At 37.5% G+C, this 6,862-nt stretch overlaps 1 protein-coding gene across 1 annotated transcript in view; it reads right to left on the reverse strand.

Annotated features, from left to right (window-relative positions):
- Window positions 1-6,862, reverse strand: part of LOC122814376 (zinc finger protein 99-like) — a 238,728-nt gene that overhangs the window by 168,300 nt on the left and 63,566 nt on the right. The window lies entirely within an intron of this gene.

Consider the following 6,862-nt stretch of genomic DNA (forward strand, 5'->3'; position numbering starts at 1 on the left):
TCAGACGCTTAACCTTCAGAATCAAAGACAAATACAGAAATAATAAATCAGGGATGCAGTGTAAAACATTAGTATTATTACCATGAAAAGTTGAAACAATAAGAGAAAGTAAAATAACATGCATTTTCTGAACTGAAAGCAATCCATACAGTTAATTACTGGCAAATTGTTTATTAAGTGTAATTCACCAAATTTTCTCCCAAAATCATAGTTTTCAGAACGACAGAACAACATTTTTACCCCAAATCAGGAACTATTGAGAGATATGTATGCATAAGTGGTACATTTCTTTTTATGCATGCACCAGACTTGCTGATTTTTGATTTAGCTGATGAAACATACCTCATCAGTACACTGCATGCATAGAACTTATGCTGGATCTCATATTTCTTACTGTACTGAGCTTAGAGGTATTGTTTTGTTTCCTGTAGCTCAGCATTGCAATGTTTCTGCAATCATATGACCACTAATGTTCACTGAGAATGAGCACATGTGTTATGCCATAAACTGTCACTGTTCAGTAAACCCTGTTTTCTGAATCACGATTCACTGTCCTGTCTTCCACAAACCAAATTACTGCTGCTCAGCTGTGCTGATTTACACAAATTCTTCCCATGTCCAGTGCATGCACAGTTTGCCCAGATAGATACGCTTGATCAACCAACAGCAAAATATATAAATAAAATAAATATATTTAACTACATAAACCAGAACATGTAAGATGTTTACACAAGTACATATGGATAACACATTAAACTACATAAAACACACACAGCAAAACTAAGTAAGAAAATGTCAGTATATGACTGGAACCACGGAAAAAAGACAGAAATCAAATGTCTTTACGCGTTTCATTCACTTTTAATTTGTTGTAAACAATGTAGGTATATATCAGGGAGTAATACAGTTTTTTTGAAGCATCTAAAAAAAGTCATTCATAGTAAAGGGCATTGCACTTGTAAAACTCAAAATGTGGTCTATATTGCTTTATGTGATTCATGTAAACATTTTTATATAGGAAAAACCATTAGGACTTTAAACAGACGTATTTATGAACACATTTTAGCAATTAGAAAAAAAGACATGTCAAATGCACTTGCAAGACATGCAGTTTCTTGTGTAGATTTCCAAAAGTTTAGATTTTCAGCACTTGAAAGAATTAATGATTACTTGTTTTCTGGAAATTTTAAGGTCCATTTAGAATGCAAATAAGCCTTATGGCAAATTTTGCTTAATGCAGACCAGCTTCCTGGGTTAAATGATGTTATAAACATCAAGTACTTTTTACAAGCACAAAGATTGTAGATTTAAAAATTGCAATGCTATTAAGTATGTATTCTTTAAGGAAAAGGTTTATTTAACTTTTTTCACTTTTTATTCAAAGACAGGGCAAGTCTGTTTATAGAGAGTTTTTTGTATTGACTTTTTGAACACTAGTATTGGTTATTTTAGATCACATGGTCTTTTGGAACAGTATTTAAATGTTATTAGAAGTTGCTATGGTTATTCTGAAGAAGTTCATGGTAATTAAAAGTGAACGAAACACGTAAAGACATTTGATTTCTGGCTTTTTTTCCATGGTTCCAGTCATATACTGACATTTTCTTACATTAAACTACATATAACAGAACTGACAACATGCAATCTGATTTTATAATTTTACATAATAAGCTAAGATGTTTAATTAATTCCATGATATAAAACTATCAAGAGGTTATACTGAACATTTTTGGTGCAAGAACTGTGATTTTTGAAGAAAAAGTGGTGGATCTCATTATGTACTGATGTCACTGTGCATACAGCTAGTTGAATGAGCATGTTGGGGTAGCAGTTCCTTCTGTGACATTGGAGTTGTAAATACAGAAACCATTACCTCTTGGTCTGACTATGTAAGTTTATTTCATATTATTGATAGTGGTAATGCAGTTGAACTCGGACACAAAAATTGTCAAGAAGCCTGGCTAATGTCTTCAGTAACTTTTACAGGTGGTCAAGTCCGTGGTGTGAAGAGATAAAGCCATGACTACAACCTGAAAGATCCAGGTTCATCTAGTAGCCTGGGAAATGGAGATACCAACTGGGAGTGGAAGGGGCATGATAAGGCTTATTCCTGCGTATCTTAAAGGAGGGCAATACAAGGGTATATTAAACAAACCTGGTATCATGGCCCCTGGTAGAGACCGAAAGCCAGTGACAAAGGCATTGGTGAGCAAGGCTTTGGAAGAACAAATGAGTATTCATCACTTTAGAGATTAGATGATACCCAACAATGTCCATGGACTTGTCTGCACAGGAGCATCTTCCAGCACAAGTAGGGAGGTCTTAAAGTATAACCACACAAAATAATGTACTAGCCTACAGTATGATGGGCCCCGGCCTAGTGCTGAGGGAGTAACCACACCAAACACCTCAATGACCTGCAGTATGATGAATCCTAGCCTGGTGCTGAGGGAGGTGTTTGGGTATAACCACACCAAATACCCCAATAGGTTGCAGTATGACAGGTCCCAGCCTAATGTAGAGAGACGTGTCAGGGTATAACCACACCAAACACCTCCATGACCTGTAATTAAATGGTTCAGAGGGAGGTAGTAGTGTATAATCACACCAAATACCCCTTTCACCTGCAGTATTTGGTAAAGTTCTCACTACACACCAGCTTTAGTTGAAGACACAGCTTCAGAAATCTGTGTCTGCAGCTCTTAACTATCACAGTCTCCAGTCTGTGTTTTCCTGCAAAACTGGTTGAGATATTTTTTGCTCCTGTTCTCAAATGTTGACATGTTGGTCCTGCATAGATATCTCCTAAGTTCTAAGATACAAATTGCCATGTTTCTTACATACTATACTGGATCTGGGTTCATCAACTTTACTAATTACTTCATCTCCAGATTGTGGACTTTTTCATGTTCCCTTGCTTTTTTTTCTGCTAATATTGTTGTCTGCTGATTTTACTTGTTGATTTTCAGCATCAGTATCATGGTTGGGGTAGGCAATCTTCTGTCCATTAACAGCTGAACTAGTCAGAAACCAACTTCCTGCTGTGAAGTATTCCTGCATTGTAGCTCTTCTTCAAGAAATTCTTCACTGTTTGGATAATTCTCATCACTTGCAAGTTGGACTGAATGTTATAGCTTTAAATTCCTATTCATGCACATATCTTCAGAATTCTTTTTATGTACTGGCAACAATTTTTATGACAACACTGAGTATCCCCTGCTTTAAAAATATAGACTTTAATGCATTAATTTCTATTGCTACTCCAGTTTGTAGTTAGTTATGTCTGATATTGTATGAAAGGCCATCCACTCATAAAGCCTTTTTCCCCATTTTTGCACATAGGGTCAGGGTGTCATTTCAACAGTGACATTCATCTAGAGCCAAGGTTCACACTGCCAGGTCACTAGCCCTGCTGTGGTTGTTCTTCCATACTACACACTCGCATGCATGCTCATACTTATGGCCAATTTAGAGTGTCCAGTTCACCTACTGCATGTCTTTGTAATGTGGGAGGAAACCAGAGTGCCCACAGGAAACTCACACGAACACAGGGAGGACATGCAGACTCCACACAGAAGGCACTCCAGCTGAGAATCGAACCACAGCACCTCTTGCTGTAAGGCAACAATGTTATCCACTGTGCTGCCTCCCCCAGGAATTTTGCCCTGTGCCCAGGTGGGGGGTACCTATTGTGGAATGCATTATTCTTTCATGCTTTTATTCTGTAATAACTGAATGTTTTGTGTAACTTGCTGAAAACCTATTTCGAATAACTGTCATATAGAAATGTATAAGCAACTTCTTCCAATGTCAATTTGTCCTAATCAAGCTCCTACCATAACTTTTCAGTACTTGCCATCACCAGTACTCTGGTACCAAATTCTTATGTGATAGAAGGATTGGAAAATCATGTCACACTTGTCTTTTTGCATTCTTATGTAATTTATTGCTTTAGATTTATTATGGGGATAGTTTGTGTACATTGCTTTGCACTGATATATTTGCCTTAAAACTATACGTTTGATGCTATTTGCTGTTCCCTAACATAAGTCACATAGATCTCACACCACAAGTTCCAGGCCAGATGAATTTACTCAGTTTAGTACACAGACTGATTTATTAAAATAAAAAAATAACTTCTGCAGTAAAAGTAAAAGTTAACAGCAAAACTTCAAACTCTAAAACCATTAAGAACAAATGACCTTATCATGTCACATGGATGTTATGTCTTCACTTAATAGATTTATTTCCGCTTCAGTTATTCTTAGAAGGATTATTTGCACGTCAATGTACCTTTCCAGATGGCAGGATATTTGTAGGCTCTGTTTTCTTTAAGAGTCTTCAGAATTAGGAATTAATTGTAAAGGCTTAATCTTTGATCTTTTTTGAAGTATTTATGGCTACATTGTTGTTTGATTCATGCAGGTAAACAAGGTTTCTATTTTGATGCAAGTGCTACAACCAAGTAAATATGTCAGCAAGTATGAAGGGATTAGCAAGACAATATCTCCATATCCTGAAGGGTGCATTTTTACCAAGCATCTCTCTGAATTATAGAGGCAAGAGAGACATTTATAACTGATGGCAAATCTGATTTTAAAACAGATGTACATGACGTTCACAGAGAAGACTACTGCTCTGAAAAATGATTTGTTTTGTAGCTGCATCAGGAAATAGGTAGAAATGCCTTGCACATTTATTAGCAGAGTGCAGCATGTAGGAAAATGTATTCATCTCAAAGGTAGGCTCATGGCTACATTAGGTTGTGACTGTAATTGAACTCCATGGGTAAAACTGTAATTATAAACCTCATTTTGAACACGTTGGGGTTAAGACACAGTTCTTTTACTGTGAATAAGGCTACCAACGTCTGGTAAGTGTTCAAAGGCTATGTATGGAGTAGGCTAAATGTTGAAGCCCAGTTTGTCCTCTGCTGGATTTTATGAACTTTCTTGAAAATGCACACTTTCTATATAGTTGCTCATGTTGAATGAACTTTCTTTCTGGTTCTTTCTTATGCCACACTGACACTAGATTTAGAATATCATACATTTAAGCAGAGCCAGATCATGGTCAAATGGAGCCTTAGGCAGGGTAATGGACCAGGAATCCCACCCAGCCATTCCAGTGTCCCATTACGTGGCTCTCTCTCCCCAGTGACCATAAACACTCTTCAAACCTGACCATGCGCATGCTATTTTCTTCTTTTCTTTTATATATATCACAAATATATAAACTTCATTTAAAACTTTTACTTTGAATTTTACAGCACAAATGCTTATGGTCATTTGCTAAACAAAACTGTCTCACATTGATAAGAGATTCAGCATGAGGAACAGTAAACTTCTCTACCTTTGAAACTCACATTTGTTGAAAATGCAGTGAAACGACATTCACTGAAAATGCATTTGGCCAGTAGTGGATTAATTATACCTTGGGGCCCTGGCTTGTTTTTAAACCATGGGCTCCCTGCACAGATTTTAGGATTTAACGTAAATACATTTGTTCTTTGATTCCCATTCCTGATTGTGTTAAATTATATTCCTTTTTTTACAGCAAATTTGTGGTTTTGAACATTTTTTCCAGTAAGTAGTAAAACGAAATGTATGAACCAATAATGAAAAAACCTATTTCAGAACATTTCAACAATAAAGGACCATTCAAACTTCTTCTTCTTTCAGCTTTTCCCGGTTAGGGGTTGTCACAGTGGATCACCTGTCCACAAATGATTGGCAGTGGAGTTTTACAGTGTCGACTTGCCAGCCCGGTGTCCAACAAAGGACCATTCAAACTGCTGTCATTATAATCCACCAATATCAGTCAATATACACAATCTCTGCAGAAGTAAAAGTCATGTGAATAATTCCACATTAAAGAGAACTATTACTAATGCAGAGGTTGCTGTTGACAAACAACTTTGCATTTGAGTACTTTATCTATAAATGGAGTGCCTGCTGCTCCTGGAAAATAAATGGCCCATGCTGCATTACAAAATGGTGTGCTGGTGATACTGCAATACTATTTCATGAACTAGATCAGCAATGGAATAGGGAATGGCTGGCAAACAACAACAACAGGTTGTTAGTTACTAGGCATGTAGTCCCTGAGACCATTAAACAACCTTGTCCAAATATCCAGACAGTGCTTTGGTGCAACTGGGAAAGTTATGTGACCTGCTCAAAGTCACAGAGTAGGTAAGATTCAAACCCTGAACCCTAAGCACAGGAAGCAGCTCATTAACAAGACAGAGCTTTAATTCCTCTTCATTAATTGCCAAAATAACCATTTTTAACGAAACATGGAAATTTTATAATCTGATCTTATAGAGCAGACTGTATCACAGTAATGTGCAGCAATGAGTCAAAGGCTGTCTACATTGGTCTGGACTTCTGGGAAAGGGATGCCAAACAGTAAGGACCCAGCACAGAGTGACCCCTACAGTACTCCACTGTTGACAGTTCTACTGGTAGAGGTGGAGTCATCAGTTTTGACAGAATGTGTTCTGTAGGTGAGCCAACTGGCTGCCCATCTAGTAATGTAAGGTTTAATCCCTATCCAGGAGAGTTTTTCAACAATGCCAGAGTGGGGAGTTGTGTTGAAAGCTTTGGCAAGCTCAAGACAGAATGTGTGCACTGTCTTACCTTCATCCATGGCTTTGGTGACATTCTCAAAGAACTCTACCAGGTTAATAAGCATGATTTACCCTTAACAATACCAAACTGGGTTGGGTCCAGAGTTTGGAGGTCGCCTATGCCCTTGTTGATAAGGTCCGTGATAATTCTTTCTATGGCCTTGGAAATGAGGCTAATTAGACATATGGGTCTATAGTTCCCAGGGTCAGTTGATGGCTCCCCCTTTGTGT

The sequence above is a fragment of the Protopterus annectens genome, chromosome 10.part0 (assembly GCF_019279795.1).
Source record: "Protopterus annectens isolate FY-2018-M chromosome 10.part0, PAN1.0, whole genome shotgun sequence".
Taxonomy (NCBI): domain Eukaryota; kingdom Metazoa; phylum Chordata; order Ceratodontiformes; family Protopteridae; genus Protopterus; species Protopterus annectens.